The following is a 20,312-nucleotide window of genomic DNA, read 5'->3' on the forward strand; positions in this document are numbered from 1 at the left end:
ATGAAAAATGAACTGGACCTCAGGAAAGAAAGCCTGAGTTCTCCTGCCACTGGAAAGCTGTATGACTTTGAGTATTAACACCATCTGTCTAAAGTTGTATTGCAAGGATTATATCCATAACCTTTTGAAAGCTGTAAAATATTTTACAGATATTGAGTAATTTTAGTTACATATATTAGATGGAAGTTATTTCAATGGGAATGCTCATTTGTAGTTAATAAACTCTTTTCCAAAGTCCCAGTTTTCTAAGAAACACAAAGACCAACTACACATCTCATATGATTGATAAGTAGTTTCTAACCCCCCAGAAATGCTGGGTTCTTTTTCTTTTTTGCCTGCGGTCGGCACACTAAACATATTTGTTTCTACACTGTAAATAATCGCCTGAAACAGTTTCCTCTTATTAGTTGCTATTATCCATCGTTGGCTTATATCTTGATTTCTCTACATATGAAAAATAAGTCAATTTTATGTAAATCATCTAGAATAAGAGCAGAATAGAATAATTATGCAAAGAAAATCCCTTGAATAACTAGCTCTGGCATAGATGGCATGCATGGAGAACAACAATATTAACAAATACGGGTACTATCTTTAAGGGGATGTGGAATGATTTACATAAAGGAAATTATGGTTGTGCAATATCAGATACAACAGTCAAGTTACATGGCATTTCACTGCAGAAACAGGCTGAGCATCCATCTCCATCGTTTACCTGAGTCACAAGCCCGAGGCTTTCAGCTCACTCACCATGGGAATCAGTGGGGCCCAATGGACTGAGTGTGGGCTGTATGGGCTGTGGACTCATTTAGTCACCTTGGGCTAGATACTTAGGCCCTTGGAACAATTCATTCATGAAAAAGGGAGCCTCTTTTTGTTTTTTGTTTTTACCATCAACTTGCCTCAAAGGGTTACAGTGGGACTGGTAGAGACAGCAAGATTATTTCAAAGTTGAGCCTTATCATCCACCTGAGTTTGGAAAAATAAAGCAAAATCAAAATCCATAACCTAGAATCTGCCCCCAGTCATCTCAGAATGCTGTTGAACTATCTGCATTGGTTTGGATGGATAGGAAACAGTGATATTTGGTGGGTAAATGTTAATTTTTGGAATCAGACTGCCTGGTGTAGATGCCAAATCTGCTACTTCATAGGTGTTTAATACCAGGAAATCATTTACCCTCGCTGGCCTTAGTCTTTCACCTGAGAATGAGGATTATCATTGTAAAATCAGCTTGTTTGGAGCTATGGAATGAAATAATTCATTTCATGGGGTGTGCCAGTAAATGTTTGGCAAGCAGCTCTTCAGGTTGAGGTGGAGAGGTCAGCACATGCTGATTTCCATGGTGTAAGTGCCCCACCCTGGCCATTTCAAGCTGGGAAGATGTCCATACAATCAGCTTGCTGGCCCCAGCACACACTATTGATATAAATCACTTAGCGCTGTGCCTGGTATCTTACAGGGCTCTGTTACTGTAATTAGTTATTATTGTAAACTTCCTCATTATTTTGTTTTGAATTTTATTATTACTGAACTTCACTAAACTCCCTTGCTACCCTTCCTCCAAAATATAACAAAAGATAGAAAAATTATAAATTAGGGAAATGATAACGACAATTAAAAAAATAAAGCGAAACAGAAAGTCTCCTTAATGTCTCTTGTTTAGAAGGAAAAGCCAAGAACTAGAAGACTTTTAGGTCTTATTCTGCACTATGGCTCATCCGGCTTGGGCAAGTCATTTAATCTCTCTTTGGCTCAGTTTTTCTGCCTGTAAAATGGGTGAAATAATTTGTGCTTTGCCCACTTTACTGGAAAGTTTGAGTATTAAAATCAGAAACTTATAGGGAAATTCTTTATAAACTTAACAAGTTTTGTTTTATATTCAGAATCATCGATTCAGTAATCCAACTTACGAGATTTATCCTAAGGAAATACAGTCAGCTGCCCCCTATATCCACTGGTTCCTTATCCCTAGATATGGAAGTCCAACTGTGCTATGCCATAATCTCCACAGATTTTGGTAGCTCTGGGGGTCCTGGAACCAATTCTCTGCAGATACTAATTACGCCTATATTTTTATCTATATCTATATGTTTCTGTACAACACCCTGCATCCCCAAATCCCAGCTGTAATGATAAAGAAGTAAGAAGGCTTTTTAAAAAACCAAACAATTGAAAACAACTAAAATGTACATTATTGTATTTAACCTGTTTCAGGTAATTTATCTTAGGTAAATGCAATTGAATGTTATGTTAATGTAAATGAATATTATGCAAATGTATATGCATATTATGCTATCATTTTAATGTTAATAAAAGATAACTTTGCCATAGAATAATATTGTCTTCATGAATATAAAAACAGTATTTTTCTAAGAGAAAAATTTTATGACAGATTATATGGCAAAGAGTCACAACTGTATTATATTACAGACATAATGCAATATATGGTACAGTTGGGGAAAAAATTGGGAAAGAAATGCAAAAAGGACAAAACTGTGATGTTACAATCATGGATTTCATGCTATAAAAGCCATGAGTAAAAATCAAAATTTAAAAAACCCATTATGAAAATAGTTACAGGGTAATAATGTATTAATGGAAATCCAATAAGTAGAAAGACATCAGCCCAGAGAGTCATCTCTTTCAAAATGACCCTCCAGGGGTGGGATAGGGAGGGAGGGAGGGAGACACAAGAGGGAGGAGATATGGGGATATATATGTATGTATAGCGGATTCACTTTGTTATAAAGCAGAAATTAACACACTGTTGTAAAGCAATTATACTCCAATAAAGATGTTTAAAAAAAATAACCCTCCATATTTTTTTCCCATATCAGGCCTAGTTATTTGACTAATTACTCCAACAAAGGTGATTTTTCTGAGACCTGAGAGACAATGGAAAGGGTGGCAACTTTTTAAAACTAGAAATATAGAAATTTGAGCTGGTGACAGCTCTTCTTTTCCAGGTAAAACACATAACAAAATTGTCACATATACTGTCTCATGCCCATGGTCAACCCTCCTAGAGAGAATGGTACACTGAAGATTTCTGACAGAGGCAGACCTTGCCTCCCATTCTGGTCCACATGTTGGTGCTCAGATGACTTGAGTTTTGACTTGATTTACTCTAAGCCATGACTCTGGGGCCTTAGTTTTCCTTGACCTCCAGTTTGCTGCTGACTTCTTACAACCATATGTTTCTGTACAATACCCTGCATCCCCAAATCCCAGGCACACCTATGGCGCATACTCCAAAGCTCTATGGGGGCCCTGTAAATAATGACGCAGGATAAGAACCATATCTCTATTCTCTCATGGGTCTGAGTTACCATTACCTTTGCGGGGGGGTGGGGCGGGGGGCGGGGGAATCTTAAAGAACACCGGAATGAAACTTGGAATGTGCAATAAAATGAAGAGCAATAAAATTTTATCGACAACACTTGACAGAAACAACAGCCGTTTTCTGTGGCTATCAACAGGCTTTAACTTGAGTTTACAAACTAAAAATCATACAGGGGCAGGCAGATGGCACAGAAGGTGATGAAGTTGCTGAATTCTGTTAAGATCTAGGGTAACACGTTGCTAGTTATGCTATGTTTCAAAACACTCTGTGAACTAAATACACTAGCCACTCAGAACATGTCTGCAGGCTGCTGGTCTGCTCTAATTCATGCCTGCTGCCCAACATAGTGTAGAGAATAGCAGGGATGCTCGTGTGGTGATGTAGCATGTCCGGTTGAGAGAGAATGACCTCTGCCTGACCTTCCTTGCTGTGTCTCTCCCCTCGCTACAGCTGACCCCACAGATCCCTCTGTTCTACCTCTAAGACCAATCTGGGCTTAAGCCAGAAAGGATGTAAATAGTTCCTTACTGCTTTGACACAGTAATGCATACCCTCTGGTTCCCCACCTTGTTCCCAGAGTCTCTGTCCATCCCACCTTCAGGAGTCCAATCAATTCCCAGGTACATGCACCCAAGCACCTGGCTATACTGACTGCCTTCCAATTGCACCCGTTTCCAGAACATGATTCCTATATTAGTTATTGCAGAAATGAAAGCCAGGTCCTGCCTTCTAAACTGATAAAGCTTCCTTCCTGTGCCTTGTATCAAATGAAATGCCTTGGGACAAACATGACTGTCCTTTAAATGTAATATCTAAGCTGATGGGCTCGTAGTTTGATTACAGAAAAGGTTTTGTGGCTTAGACAGAGATGATCAAATGCCCTCTGGATTTTATCAAAAGCTGTGGTGAATTACTAGAATGTAATTCTGATGTTTTAAAATATGCTTAACAGAGCTGAAGATGACTTTGAGTTCCCTGTCAATAAATTAATCAAAATAGTTATTATATTGATAGTTGATATATACCTCTTTACTCTATGCTCAGTACTGTGCTAGGAGCTGTAAGGGATTTAGAAGAAAAGTAAACCACAGTCTCCGTCCTCAAAAAGTTTATATTTCAGATGTGGACCCTCACAATCATACTGAGAAAAAGAGTATACAATAAAAGTCAATATATAAATAATAAAAGTGAACAACTACTGAGCTTCTACTGGGCTGGGCAATTTACATAAGTGACCCTGTATCCTCATAAAAACTCGGAAAGTTGTCAGTTCTCCCTTCCCCATTTTACACGTTATAAACTGAGGTTCAGAGACCTCAGCCTGAGGTCACATAGTCAGCAGAATGGTGGAGCCAAGGGTGTCTAGATGCTGCTCTTTCCTCTGAATGAGCGGTTCTCATTCTTCTCTGTGTATTTGAATCAACTGATGTACTTTAAAAAATACAGATGCCTGGGTCATGCCATCAGAGATTCTGTTTATTTGAGGCCTGGGTATTGGCATATTTAAAGAATCCTAGGTGATAAATGTCCATCAGCAAATGAATGGACAAAGAAGATGTGCTATATATACACAATGGAATACTACTCAGCCACAAAAAAGAATGAAATAATGTCATTTGCAGAAAAATGAATGGACTTAGAGATTATCATACTAAGCGAAGTAAGTCAGATAAAGACAAATATCATATGATATCATTCATATGTAGAATCTAAAATATGATACAAATGAACTTATTTACAAAACAGAAACAGACCCACAGACAGGAGGATAAATTAGGAGTTTGAGATTAACAGATACTAACTACTATATATACAATAGATAAACAACAAGGTCCTACTATATAGCGTAGGGAACTATATTCAATACCTTTTAATAAACTATAATGGAAAATAATATGAAAAAGAATGTATATATATATATTTTTACATAACTGAATCACTTTGCTATACAGCAGAAACTGACACAACATTGTAACTTAACTATACTTCAATTAAAAAAAGAATCTTAAGTAATTCTAACATGTTACCAAGGTGAAGAACCACTGTGCCAAATCATACTGCCACCGTGCAGCCTAATGCTAAAAACAAGTATACGGTATTCTGAAGAGAGAGTTTGATGTGGGATGAGACAACTTGTCCCTAAACCACAGACTTACAGATTAAGCATCTTGCTCCAGAGTTGCAGCAACAGGTACCTGATTTCATCGAAATCTGTAAAAAAGAGATAAATGGATGAAATTTGTAATATGTGCATATTGCTCATTACTGATTGCACTGTGTCTTGGTACTCTTCTCATTTGAGCTTCACAACAACCTGTAGTGTGATAGGTCAGGTAATTTACATACTAATGAGAAAACTGAGACCCAGAGTGACCAAGTGACTTACTGAACCTCACTTGGTTCCTTAGTGCTCATTTCACTGCATCACTCAGCTGCTCCCACAGCATGGAACTTCGTGGCACTGCTGCAAGCTGAATGGTGAGATCAATCATTGAAGAAGCTGCTAACTGAGTGGGGAGCAGGGTATAGCTATATTAAGAGTAATCGCTACTCTAGGAAGTACTTTTTAAGCTCCTAGGACAGATATAGCTCAGCCTGTATTATCATAACCATCCCTCTAAATAAATAATTTAAATTAGGCTATGCATGTTCATGAGCTTGTGAAATGCAGATAAACACATTTTTTCCCAAGCCACTTGCTCAGGGCATTAGCGTGCATTTCCCTCCATCCCACATAACCCCAAATATAATGGCTTGAAACACTTCAGACCACGATGAGAGGAAGGCGTAGGAATGCCCATTCAAACAAGGGGCAAAGCATCGAATTAGTAGCTTTCAGCAAAACTACCCTATTTGGCCTGTGCTTCCAGAAAACAAGTTGTTATAGAAAAATTAATTTGGGGAGGCAGCTACACGAAGCTTCTACAACAGAGCGAGGAGCTGAAATACCAGATGGTGCTATCAATGAAGAGCAGATGTTTGTCAGTGAGCTGGGATCCGGACTTTAAATTCCCAGAGTAAAAGGATTTTCTAAACAGAGAAAAGCACTGTTATAGGTCCCCTCTATGGAATCTCTGCACATTGTGGAACTTTCTGGAGTTGCAGACCCAGCTCATTCTGTGTCAGTGCATTCCTCTTCTTGGCCTCTTGTGGATCATTTCACTTTTCTAGAAGACCTAAGGAAAAGGGGGACTTCTGGTCCTAGGACACTTGAGAAATCTGTTGACTGGTAATCAGAAAATAAGGAAGGAAAGAAAAGAAAGCTCCTAAATCATTAAGATGTATTGTCTATTAAATAAAATAATATTAGACAGCTAAAAGAGATATAAATCAACTAATATGAAGAGGTAAATGTTACTCCCACATACATTTAATTCTTCAAAAAATGTTCCTACTGCAAATATTTTCTGAAGAATTATTATCATTAATATCATTTCCATGTGAGAACACAGAGTTGCCATTTTGAGGTCACCAGATCTGGGTATAAATTCCAGCAGCAATTTAAGAACACACATTATGCTGTCTTGCTTTCAAGTAAAAAATAGTTAATTAAATAGGAAATGAATGGATCCAATAAAGAGCCAGAAGACTGGGCCTTGAAAAGCAGGTAAGAAAGTCCTTCTTCTCCCAAGGAATTGGAAATGACTTGAACGCAGCTTGGAAACCCTATTAAGATGGAAGCCATGTGCACCTCAGGTAGGAGGAGGCCAGCAAGCCTCATACATTTACTACACAGCCTGTGTCCAAAGGGCTTCCCAAGGCCTCTCATTTCTCAACAATGAGCTGAGAAGCACGTGCGTTTATGTGTTACTGAAGACATCCTGGTTTGTGACCTCTATTCTCTCCAGTTATCATCCTCCTTGAAGAGTCCCTCCACCTTCTATGGAATGTAAGGGATGTCTAACAGGCAGTCCCTCCTCAACATGCAGACAAGGGAAGAGCAGGAGATAGAATGCCAGGGAGCACATTGATACTTCCCTCTGGCTCATAAAAATGCTTTATTTATATCGAAAGAGAAAAATATGACTGAGGACACACCTTTACCCACTTCTAACACATCTTTTCCAAGTGGCAATCACTGATTGCATGTGAAAAAGAAAATATAATTAAAAGAAATATAACTAAAATTAAAAACTTCTCCAAATCCAGAAATCCTGTCCACAAATTTAGTAGAGAAATAAAATAATAATAGAGAAATAAAATTTAATAATGCTTATTAAATAAGCATTGACCCAGAATGGGATGCACATCACAGGCAATCCTGAGCCTTCAGTAAAGACTGACAAGTATGAAAGGCTGGCACCTCCCATTCTGGGACAGGTCAAAGTTATCACATTCAACACAGAGAAATGAATCAATACTATGTCCTGGGCCTGTATTTAGTGAGGATTTGATTGACACTTGTCCCTCTCACCCCTGGAGACAGGAGTCCTCAGGAGAAAATAATTCTTCCAACTCCTCTATCAAGGTATCTCCCTTCTCCTCCCTCACACAACCTTTACCTGTTTGCCCAGACTCAGACTTTAAGGGCCAGAAAAATCCTTTCCAGAAGTGGTAGTCCTCAATCAACTGGCAGATGTCAGTAAATATTAAACAGTCTAAAAGTTTCAAGTGTTGGCAAGGCTTATGGGAAATGGGTCCTGTCATGCATACCTAAACTTAATCTAAATTTGAAAAATCAGTTACTCTTTCATTCATGTCTTTGGTCCTTTAATGGAAAGGTGAAAGGAAATATGTGCATTTAATACCTGATTTCTGGAATCCCATAATTGCCTAGGCTTGGATGAGACATGGGTATTGTGGATATCCACTGGCCTTCAGCAGACACCTGTTATGATGCCAGTGTTACAATAATTATCACACATGGATTGCTAATTATCAAAGATTGGGACTGCAGAAATTACACACAGTACTCATAATGGCTATGCATGGTAGCCTATTAGCTCAGAAGTGTAAGAAATATAACTTTCATTCATTTTAACCAACATAATTTAGCCCCATGTATCATCCAGCTGGACTAGATAGAAAATCAGTTTCAGTCATTACGGGGCCCCTTCTATCCACAGAACTATTCTAGCATCTCGAGACACAGGTAATGTCCAGAAAAGGGAGGCAGAATCCCTTCTTTCCTTGCATGCTGACTGCTGACATCCTCACTGTCCATGCCTGTAGGGGGCGCTCTTTTTATTGACTCCATTTGTGGTATGAGAGACTCTGGGGTGAGGCTAGGTCCTTGGTGCTGGTGGTGTTATCCTGGTGACCCTTGCATCTATTCTTCTCTAGAGCCTGCCTAGGTGCTGTCTCAGCACCCCCTACCCTCACCTGCCCAGGGATGTAGAGCTCGCTCTCTTCCCCCAGCATGAGGGCACTGCTTCCTGCCTTTGGAAAAGCTCTGCACTCTTCTTCAAGCCACTCTCCACTTTCCTGTAAAACCCTTTATCTTTAACAGACTTGGATCTTTACTATACAAAGGGGAGCCAGGAAGATAGGCAAAGTCTTCCTGCCTTCCAGGACAAACACATGTGCATATACATTTACCACAGATTGTTCTGAAATCACTTCATATTTTTACAGTGCTTCAAATCACAATCATGAACCAAAACTGGCATAGATGGTGAAATGATTCAAGTTGTTAGAAATTTTGGAGTGGCTAGTGATTTTGAAATTACCTGTGAGTGAATCTTTCATGAGGTTTCTAAAGTTACTTTTTTATTTTGTGCAGAAATCTGAGTTATTCACCTTTACAGATCTGTATTTAGATATATTTGTATCTTTATTTTGGCAATGCAGAAGATTAGTGACTCAGAGCAGTTAAGCCATTTAAGTTAGGTTGCACAGGGACTTTCTGATTAAAGACTAAATGCTGTTCAGAATCACACACATGTGCGTGCGCGTACACACAAACACACTCAGCCAGCTATCTCTTCACTTAAATGTGAACCGCCTTAGGTTAATAACATTCAGAGAGGCAATCAAGTTCATACTTTATTAGAGACAAGGACTGAAATACAATATAACAAAATGCCATTGCCTTTGGGTTTATTTCATGGCCCTCATTCAGTACAAACACACCCCTAAACTGTCTTAGGATTCTGATTCTCAAGTTAAGTCTATGTAGGAAGCTCTTGAGGGGATAGCCTGTCTTGGGGCTTTAAATTCATATGATTGTCAGTTGCCATCGGTACTATCCAGGTACAGAGCCTTCTTGATAAAAAAACAAAACAAAACAAACAACTTATTCATCTGAAGATAAAATGACTAAGCAGGGACTGAACTACTTCTCACTATTCTGAGCCAAACTGAGGTTATCATGAGTTAATATTAACAAGAAAGAATGAAGATAAATTTGATGAATAAATGTATACATCAAGAAAAAAGAAAAATCTCAAATAAACAACCTAACTTTAAACCTGAAGAAAATAGAAAAAGTAGAATAAACAAAGCCCAAAGTTAGCAGAGGAAGTAAATATTAAACATTAGAGCAGAAATAAGTAAAATGGAGAATAATAAAATAGAGAAGATTAACAAAACTAAGAGTTGGTTATTTGAAAAGATAAATAAAATCAACAAATCTTCAGCTAGACTAACCAGGAAAAAAGAGAGAAGGACCCACCCCCAAATAAAATTTTAAATAAGAGACATTACAACTGATACCACAGAAATATAAAGGATCATGAGACATTACTATGAACAATTATACACCAACGAAGTGGACAACCTAGAAGAAATGGAAATATTTCTAGAAACATACAGCCTACCAGGACAGAATCATGAAGAAATTGAAAATAATGAGTAAGACCAAAGTTGAATAAGGATATTGAATCAGTAATAAAAAAAATCTCCCAACAAAGAAAAGCCCAGGGCCAGATGTTTTCACTGGTGAATTCTACCAAAAATTTTAAAAAGAATTAGTACTAATCCTTTTCAAACTCTTCCAAAAAAATTGAAGAGGAGGGAACATTACCCTGATACAAAAGCCAGATAATGACTCTACAGGAAAACTATAGACCAATATCCCTTATGAATACAGACGTAAGAATTCTCAACAAATGCTAACAAACTGAATTCAGCAGCTCATTAAAAGGATTATCAAGTGGGATTTATCCCTGGGATGCAAGGATGGCTCAACACACACAATCAATAAATATGATACATCCTATTAATAGAATTAAAGAAAAAAATATGATCATCTCAATAGACACAGAAAAAGCATTTGACGAAATTCAACATCCTTCATTATGAAGGAACATACCTCAAAATAGTAAGGCCATATTATGACAAGCCCACATCTAATATTATACACATGATGAAAGGAGAAAGGTTGAAAGCTTTCCTCTAAGATCAAGAACAAGACAAGGATGCTCACTCTTACCACTCCTATTCAGCATAGTCCTGGAAGTCTTAGAACAATCAGGCAAGAAAAAGAAATGAAAAGCATCCAAATCAGAAAGATAGAAGTAAAACTGTTTCTGTTTGCTGATGACATGGTCTTATATAGAGAAAATCCTGTAGGCTCCACCAAAAACTGTTAGAACGAATAAATAAATTTAGTAAAGCTGTAGGATCCAAAACAAATGCTGGTGACGATGTGGGGAAAAGGGAACTCTTGCATGCTGTGAATGTTAATATAAATTGGTGCAGCCCCTATGAAAGACAATATGGACCCATCATTCACATTCTGGGCTCAGTTTCCTCATCTGAAAAATACAGACACTTACACCAGCCCCACATTTTCATGGAGTTCTCATGAGATTCAAATAGGAGAGCAAAGTGTTTTGAAAAGCTAAAAACACTATCCAAATGGAAGATTGCATCATTATTTCTTACTATGTGCTTCCTCCTAGACATAAAATGAACAGATTTTTTTTTTTCTGACAGCCTTTCTGAAATTAGAGGGGAGGTGAGACTTTGTCACAATAACAGTTTTATAAACACATAGCTGAAAAGGCAAAATTTACAGCAAATAATTTATCCTTCCATTTCTATTCTGTCCCAAAATAATGCTTTTAAATTTGGATGCTCTTTTTGCTAACTCTGTAGCAGGACAATGTAAAATAAATTTTGTACTCAACAAAAAGTTTTTCTTGAAATCAAATGAAAAGTGTTTCCCTGCATTTACCTGTATTTGGTAAGCAGAGATGTCTTGTTGGATGCCTCCTTCCTACTAATTAACTCATACTCTTATGCATTCACCTGAATGTTTTCTTCTGCAAGCTGAGCGGAAATTCCTCCCAGGAAACACTTCAAATATCCTAAGAGGTCCCTTCTTTGTAACTCCAAATGAGAATGGGAACATCACTTTAAACTAAATTGTCATTCATTGCTGTAAGGAAACAGGTGAAATGTTGCATTCTGTGAATGATTGCTTCAAAGAACAAAGCCCAAATGTCGCAGGCTAAAGCAATGACATTCATGTTTTGTCCCATTTATTTTAACAGGTGCAGTTATGCATGTTCACGTAGGTAAATAAAGTGGCAGGCAGCATGCTGGCAAAAAGGAAAGACACGTTTTTGCCAAAGAAAGTCTTACTGTAGCTTAAGGTCATCAAATTTTGCCTGAGATGAGCACCAAGCTACTTTGCGTGTTCTTACAAATTTTTTGTAATGCACAGTACTGGGAATCTTTTCGAAATTGCATCCTTCAATGAGATAAGTAAACAACCCTCTAAAAGCAGTCACATGGGGAATCCCAGGTTTGGCCCCCTGCTGGTGAGGGATTCAAGGCTGACTTTGGCCTCAGGGCAATGCTCTCTCTCTGGAAGGCCACTGATTCTATGGAGCCCTGGGACTTGAGAAGGGAAGGCAGAAAGATGTCCTTCTCCTTTCACTGTGCTCCTTTGGGATACAAGGCTGAGACAGAATAACAACTAGAAGAATTGTGAAAAGAAGAGATGCAAAAACTACAGAAAGCAAAGGCAATGTACATATAAAGGGGATAAATGATGGTACACTGGCATGAATTTAATACTTAAGAACTATGGCTATAACAACCATCAGAAAACTGAAACCAGGAAAATGACTAAAATTGTTTATTTCTAGGAAGGGAGGTTTCAGGTGAGGAGCAGTGAGATCAAAAGCTGTTGCTTTTTATGATAACCATGAATTTTGAATTTTTATTTAATCATCTTGAATTTTTATTTGAATAAAATTTTTATTTAACCATGAGCCTGTATTACTTTGATATAAATAATTAATGAGGGATAATATAAATATGGCACAGACTGAAAGGACATAAGTTGAGATACAGTGTGAACTAAATCCCAGACAAATGGTTGGGATCCATGAATCCCCATCTTAGAAAGCTTCCCAGAAAATTATGATAACTAACACGTATTGAGTCCTTATGATGTATCGGGTATCATTTTTAGAGCTTTATGTATATTAACTTATCTAATCTTTACGAAACATTGTGCAGTAGATACTATTGTTCCCATTTTACACAGAAGGAGACTAACAGCTAAATAGGTTGATCATTTGCTCAAGTGTACATCACTAGCTCCAGGGCCAGGGTTCAACCCCAGGCGCTCCGCTGGCACACACTGTGTTTGTCTGCTCTGCTACACCCAGGTGACTCCAATGCACAGGAAGGTCTGAGAACACTGAGTGACAGGATGGATTTGTGGGGGCCCCTAATTTAGAAGGTCCAAGGTACAGCTTGGGAAACACTGCAGTAAATATTTAATGGTCTTCACTTTTACTCCTAAACTTAGACCTTTGGCCCAGATATTTCCAATTGAACTCCATACCCCTACACCCTACAACCTATTCTGTATATTTCAAATGCACCCCACCACGTCTTAGAACAAACCCACAAAATCCTGTGAGTGGTTCTTCTCTTGGTACTCCTTGTCCTAAGGAAGAGTATTACATTCCACACAGGTGAGCAAGTCTGAAGCTTGGAAATCACTCCCTCATCTTCATTCCCTCATCACCCGCATCACCCTGCAGTCAGTAACTGGTGCCTATCACTCTTCCCTAAGTCTCTCACAAAGCCACATGCTTTCTCCTTGACTCTTGTAATCACCCCTCAAATCCATTCCTCACACTACAGTGAGTGTGAAGAAGATACAAAGAAGTCTCTCCTTAACATTTGCCATTAACCCCTTCCTGAGCTGCACTGCCTGCCTCCTGGGCCGCAGATTGGACTCTCCCCCATCCCCATGCTCCAGCCATAAGGCCTTCCTTTAACTTCCTCCATCTCCCCGTGTGCCTTTGACCTCAGCTTCTGCACAACACAAGCTGGTCCCTTTGCCTGGAATGCCCCCCTCCATCTGGCTTAGGAAAATTACTTAATCACTCAAAGCCTTGGTTATCTCATCTGTCAAGTGGGAGTGAAAGTGCCATAGATCAGAGTTGTTAAAAATACGAAATAAAATAAAGACAGAATGCTCCTGGCACAAAACAGATGTTCACCAAATTTGTTTCCCTAAAAATATCCCAGAATCTTAAAAATTTCCCAATAACCTTCATATAAAGATAAATTCATTTAAACTTGTTCTCTAATTGTGATTTATAAAACTTCAAAGTAGGAAAGAACCTTTAAAGATCTGTTTATCTCATTTTAGAAATTTATTAAAATCATAATGTATCTTTCAGTGAAGCGTTTGTGCTGTAGTTTTTAACTGCTGTCAACTTAATCATATCCCTTAGAGTGTGGAGTCTTTGTTAAATGTAGATGTTAGATGGTTATAATTTTCAAATTACTGCTTTGTTTGTTAACCCATCAGCAAAAATAAGTAATGAAAAGTATGCACTTTTGGAGGTAATTACATGAAAAAGGATTTCAAATAAATGAGCAAATAAAGAAAGTAGCATCTAATTTGTAATTAGACATTATAATCCTTGATAATTGGCAAATGAATTGAACCTTTATGTTAATATACAGTTGACCCTTGAACAACGTGGTGGTTAGGGGAGCCAACACTTCCTGCAGTTGAAAATCTGCCTATAACTTATGGTCGGCCCTTCACATACGTGGTTTTCCTGTATTCATACTTCCAAATTGGCAGATTTAACCAACCGTGGATCATGTAGTACTGCAGTACTTACTATTGGAAAAAATCCTTGTATAAATGGACCTGCACAGTTCAAAGCCATGTTGTTCAAAGCCATGTTTTTCAAGGGTCAACTGTGTCAGGTGGCAGCAGAGTCACATTCCCAACGAGGGTGAAATGACTAATAAAAATACTATCAAGTTGGGGGTGGGGAGGGATAAACAGGCTGAGCACAGAGGATTTTTATGGTAGTGAAACTACTCTGTACAATACTATTGACATAATGATGGATACATGTCATTATACATTTGTCCAAACCCACAGAATGTACAACACCAAGAATGAACTGTAATGTAAATTATGGACTTTGGGTGATTATGATGTGTCAATATAGGTTCATCAACTGTAGCAAATGTACCACTCTGCTGGGGGATGTTGATAATGGGCCAAGCTTGTGCAGGGGCAGGGGCTATATGGGAAATCTCTGTACCTTCCATTCAATTTTGTGATAAACTTAAAACTGCTCTAAAACATGTCTATTAAAATACTATAAAGAAAACGGAATTATTGAAATAACAAAAGTATAATTATATAAGGAACTTCAGTAAAAAGATAAACTCAACTTGTTATGGTCACAAAGGGAGTATTTAAAGTACAGTATGGACATGCTTGCTTTTGAATATAAAAACTAAGGATATATAAAAACAAATTATTTTCCACCTTCTCCCCCCCCACTGTGTCACTGTCTGGTCCTGCTGGGTGTATAAACCCACTTTGCGAATGAATTTTATACAGAAGAAATAGAGAGGGAATATCAGAGAAGCAGGGACAGTAGTGTGGAAGCTGCTAGGGTAGACATGATAAGGAGAAAGAGGTGAGATATATTTTTCATGTTTAGAGTCTTCAGATTTCTTGTAGGAACCACCTATCTATACTCACTGCCTGGCCGCTGACATCAACTTCCCCTCCCCCTCCCCCACCCACTGGAGAGCTCATCCTTCTAGCATCCCGTCAGTGGGATCTGTTCAAAACTCTTAAGGAAAGGGTGGATTAGAAACTACTTGATTATATTAGTTCACTTCTCTACCTGATTAGGCTATTTCTTTGGTAGTTTTGTTAAAGGAGATGTATTTGGGGAATTTGTGGTGTTTTTTAACCACTTCCTGTTGACAGTGGGCAGAGGGGAGCAGAGATCTATGAATTAAAAGGTAGTGTAATAGTAGTAACCACACACACACACACACACACACACACACACAAAACCCAAGCAGACCACAAACCAACCTTGGAACTAATTTAATCTAGATCTTTCTGATTAAACCCTTCTTCAAATGGAAAACTAAAACTGGAGATGAAAAAAATGATGAAGCCTTAGTGAATTCCTCTCAAATGGATCTCAAACTTCCCCATTCCAAGGAGCTTAGGGAGGAAGTTCAGGAAGAAAGGAAATGTAACCTTAATGGGGAGAAAAATCAGCTGTATTTTCACCAAGTTTCTGCAGGAAGTACTTCAGGTTGGAAAAATAATTTAAGGCAGTAACAGTCCTAAGTTGAAATGTAAGCACATTAAGGCAAATAAGTATTGGCTCATAGCCTTCAAATATTCTGATTTCTTCTCTCCTACCCACTTTATATATGCTTTTCCCAGTCCTATGTTTGACTAGGTATCTATCTGGGTTCTACTCTTTAATCTGCTTTTCCTCTCTTGGAGGAACTCCAGCATACTTACCCAGGTTGGAAAGGAGGTAAGCTGGACTTGAAGAGAAGGCATTAAGAAAATGATTCTGGGGCTTCCCTGGTGGCGCAGTGGTTGAGAGTCCGCCTGCCGATGCAGTGGGTACGGGTTTGTGCCGCGGTCCGGGAAGATCCCACATGCCGCGGAGCGGCTGGGCCCGTGAGCCGTGGCCGCTGGGCCTGCGCGTCCGGAGCCTGTGCTCCGCAACCGGAGAGGCTACAGCAGGGAGCGGCCACAGCAGTGAGAAAGAATCCGCCTTCCATTGCAGGGGACAAGGGTTCAAGCGCCCTGGTCCGGGAGGTTCCCGCACGTCGCAGAGCAATGAAGCCCAGGTGCCACAACTACTGGGCCTACGCTCTGGAGCCCGCGAGCTACAACTACGGAAGCCCGCGTGCCTAGAGCCCATGCTCCGCAACAAGAGAAGCCACCGCAATGAGAAGCCACCGCACCGCAACGAAGTGCAGCCTCCGCTCGCCGCAACTGGAGAAAGCACGCACGCAGCAAGGAAGAGCCAATGCGGCCAAAAATAAATTAATTAAATTAATTAATTAATTAATTTTTTTAAAAAAGAAAATGATTCTGGAAAGCTTTCTGAGTAGAAGGGAATGGCTTAGCCTGGATTTCACAAAGAACACTTGTAATCTAGGGTGAGGGAGAATCTCCACTGTCCTTTCTCCTATCTAGAGGCCACATCCCACCAGATATTGTTATCTTTATGGAAGGGTACAGAGCTAGGCTCCAAGGATGAGACATTATTCAAGGGACAAAAAAGGGAAATTTGGAAGGTAATTCCAGGCTGTTTTAATGTTAGACATCCCTCCATTAAATATCAACACATTCAACCTCATTGGCTGAGAAGGCTGCCCTCCTTCTATTCCTACTTACCTTGGAGTGATCTTAAGAATTATGACTCAGGGAACTTTGTTATAATCCCACCTTGGGAGAGTTTGTGCAAGAGAAGTTTTCTTGAACTCTACTGGAAACATCAGTGAGGATCTATTCTTATGTTGTCTTCAAGGTAGGCCTGTCATAGACACAGGGGTCAAATTTTTAGTGATGTTACCATGAAAATAGCAATGGAAAACACACACACACAGGAATTATTATTATTATTATTTTTGTAATAGGCATGAATTGTTCTCAGATTCATTAATTTAGTCATGGATATCTATTTTCTAATTCCTATATACAAATAGCAATGTTACAAAGTCTATGACGACTTAGAAATTTGAAGACATTTTAGCCGTATTTTTTTTTTGAACATCTCTTTTGGAGCATAATTGCTTTACAATGTTGTGTTAATTTCTGCTGTATAACAAAGTGAATCAGCTATATGTATACATATATCCCCATATCCCCTCCCTCTTGCATCGCCCTCCCACCCTCCCTATCATAGCCCTATTTTTTTTTAAATTTATTTATTTTTGGCCGCATTGGGTCTTCGTTGCTGTGCGTGGGCTTTCTTTAGTTTCAGCGAGCAGGGGCTACTCTTTGTTGCAGTGCAAGGGCTTCTCTTGCTGTGGAGCACAGGCTCTAGGCACGCGGGCTTCAGTAGTTATGGCACGCAGGCTCTAGAGCTCAGGCTTAGTAGTTGTGGCCCACGGGCTTAGTTGCTCCGCGGCATGTGGGATCTTCCCGGACCAGGGCTTGCTTGAAGCCCTGTCTCCTGCATTGGCAGGCAGATTCTTAACCACTGCACCACTAGGGAAGCCCCCTATCCCGATTTTTTAAAAAGACTGGCTTTTAAATAAAAACTTAGTAATTTAAAACATATTTTTAAAATTCACCCACCAAAGATCTTCATCTGAACCTTTAAACAGCAGTTGAGATTCTGGGCTGATATGATCCTACAATTCAAAACTTTAGATACTGGAGGGGACTTTGCCATCTACACAACCCCTTCATTTTAAGGCTCAGTTAGCCGAGAGGTGGCTGGAATATGGATCCTGTACAAACGAGTGGCAGAATATCCAGTACTGGAGCTGAAGTTGGCTAACTCCACTTAGGTTCATTCGGAGACACTAAAATGCACATATCACCACCTCTGGGCTCCGCCTGAAGGTGAAAACAAGATCAATGTTGTCTGGTACCTGCGAGGGATATCTGTGTCATCCTTGGCCTTCCGCATATTTCTAAGTAGGGCTGCAAAGGTGAGCAAAATCCAACACAGGGCTTTCTCTCCTGGAACTCGCGATTTAGTCTTTCTGTCTTCAAGAAGTTTGCAGTATTTTGAGGAAGCCAAAACACACACCCACAAACCTGCGAAGGTGGCCTGTGGGAAAGTGTTCTTTTAAATAGGATGAGGTGCACAATGAGAGAGGAGCACTTTCGGAAGTCGGGATCCAAAGCACACACAAGATCAGTGATTAGCATCATTTTCTGCCCAGGCCAGGAAACACACTTTGTGCTCCAGGTCAGGTCAAGATGCCCCCAAACAGAGAGGAGGAAGCCTCCACCTCACGATGTAGTGCCAGCTTTGAGACTGTAAAGTCCGCGGGGTTAGAGCAGCCGGCCGGCGGTGCGCCAGCTAGTGGGTGGGGGTCTTGGCGGCGGCGGTGCACCCAGCGTGTCCACAACCCATGCCGGCTCACTGTGGGGAGCCTGGCGCCAAGCGGGACCTTTTGCCGCTCCGGCTCTGCGCATGCGCTCCGCAGGCGGCGCGTCCGGCTAGCGTCGCGAGACCCCAGCTCCAGCCCGCGTGGTGACGCCTTGCTCCTCGCTGGCGGTCGCCGCCTGCCCGCGAAGCTTCGGTGCATCCACACCGCTGCCCGACTTGGCTGGAGCTGGGGTTCTGAGAGACTGACCCCTACAGCCGGCCAGCAGAGAGCCCCACGCCGCCGTCCCTGGTCCGGGATCCACTCCGCTCTTCTCCGCTCCCACGATGGGAAAAGTTGGCGCCGGCGGCGGCTCCCCAGCCGGGCCGAGCGCGCTCCTCGCCTTCACGGGGCTCTGGGTTCTCCAGGTACTGGGTGCCTGCGGCGGCGGCTCCTGCTGGGTCCCTCGGGCCTAGGGTCCTCACCCTCAGGGGACTTCTGTCCCTCACCAAGGCCAAGAGGCCGGGCTCCTGCCACTTCTTTGCCTCGTTCCGTGCGCTCCCTAATCTGAGGGGACCAAGGCGAGGGCCCGGACTGCGACCCCCGAGAGCCGGAGCACAGGACCAGTACCCAGGCGAAGCCACCCACCTGGAGCTGGAGAGCTAAGGCTAGTCAGTATCGAACTGGCTCTCGACAGGGAGACTCCAAACGCGTCTTTAGACTTGGTGCACTCTTGTGGCCACGACAGCAGCCCGAGGAGAGGAGAGGTGAGGGGTGAAATTGTTAACGGTGATCTCCTGGAGAATGTGAGTAGATGGGGCTTCTAAACTCCGGAGTTGCTGCAAACTTAGAGCCTTTGAGACCATCTTCTACAGAAGTGACCTCCATCCCACCCAATCCCCATGTTCCTTTCCAAAGCCCAAACCTGACAGAAACTTCACAGTGAGCAGACAGTGTGACCTGTCTCCCTGCTCACAGGGGTGTGAAGACCAGGCCAAAAATTGGGAGCCACAAAGTGTCAGGGCTATGGAGATGAAAGAGTTAAATTTCAACAGGCTGTCTTTCCTTCCAGGGACTTTACTTGCTGGGCTTTCTTGTGGGCTTAAGTTAGACCCAAAACTCTCCTGTTTGTAGGGGAATTTAGATGAGGATTCCCACCCCTTCTACCTTCTTCCCTCAGAGGGGAGGAGAATGCCAGTGGACAGTCTGCCCTTAGAGATTCCCTTTTTGTGGGAACTCACCACAGGCGTTACAGGGAGGGAGCTCTGTGGCATCTTCTCATCTCATGGAGAGTGTGGTCAGACTGTCCAGCCTGTGCATGAGCCGCCGTTCCCTGGTGTGATCACTCCTAGGAAAAGATATCCCAGTGACAACAACCCCCTCTTGTCCCATTGCCTCACCTCCTGTAATGAAGAGAACAAAATCATAGGCCTCCTCCCTGCTTTAATGGAGGAAAGGGATTGCTGTATTCCTGCAGGCTGAAACTGGGGAGAGAGGCATGAGTAGGCTTGGGCGAGACACAGAGCAGGTGGAAGCCAGTAATCTTTGATCTTTTCCGGGGAGGTTTTATGTTTTTGAGAAAATTCTTCATCTTTTCAACCTGAAAGAACGGTTACAATTTAAGCTGATCCTAGAAATTTTAACTTCTTGAGAAAAAAAAATCTTGGATGCCATAGGTAAAGACTATTTTAAAGTGTTCTCCAGG

At 40.9% G+C, this 20,312-nt stretch overlaps 1 long non-coding RNA gene across 1 annotated transcript in view; it reads left to right on the forward strand.

The window, feature by feature from the left end:
* The first annotated feature begins 18,766 nt into the window (after positions 1-18,766).
* LOC137208406 (uncharacterized) overlaps positions 18,767-20,312 on the forward strand; it is a 79,182-nt gene continuing 77,636 nt past the window's right edge. Inside the window, exon 1 of the long non-coding RNA XR_010935621.1 lies at positions 18,767-19,413. This is a non-coding gene — a long non-coding RNA (uncharacterized lncRNA). The remainder of the gene's footprint in view (positions 19,414-20,312) is intronic.

The sequence above is a fragment of the Pseudorca crassidens genome, chromosome 16 (assembly GCF_039906515.1).
Source record: "Pseudorca crassidens isolate mPseCra1 chromosome 16, mPseCra1.hap1, whole genome shotgun sequence".
NCBI classification, from domain to species: Eukaryota; Metazoa; Chordata; class Mammalia; order Artiodactyla; family Delphinidae; genus Pseudorca; species Pseudorca crassidens.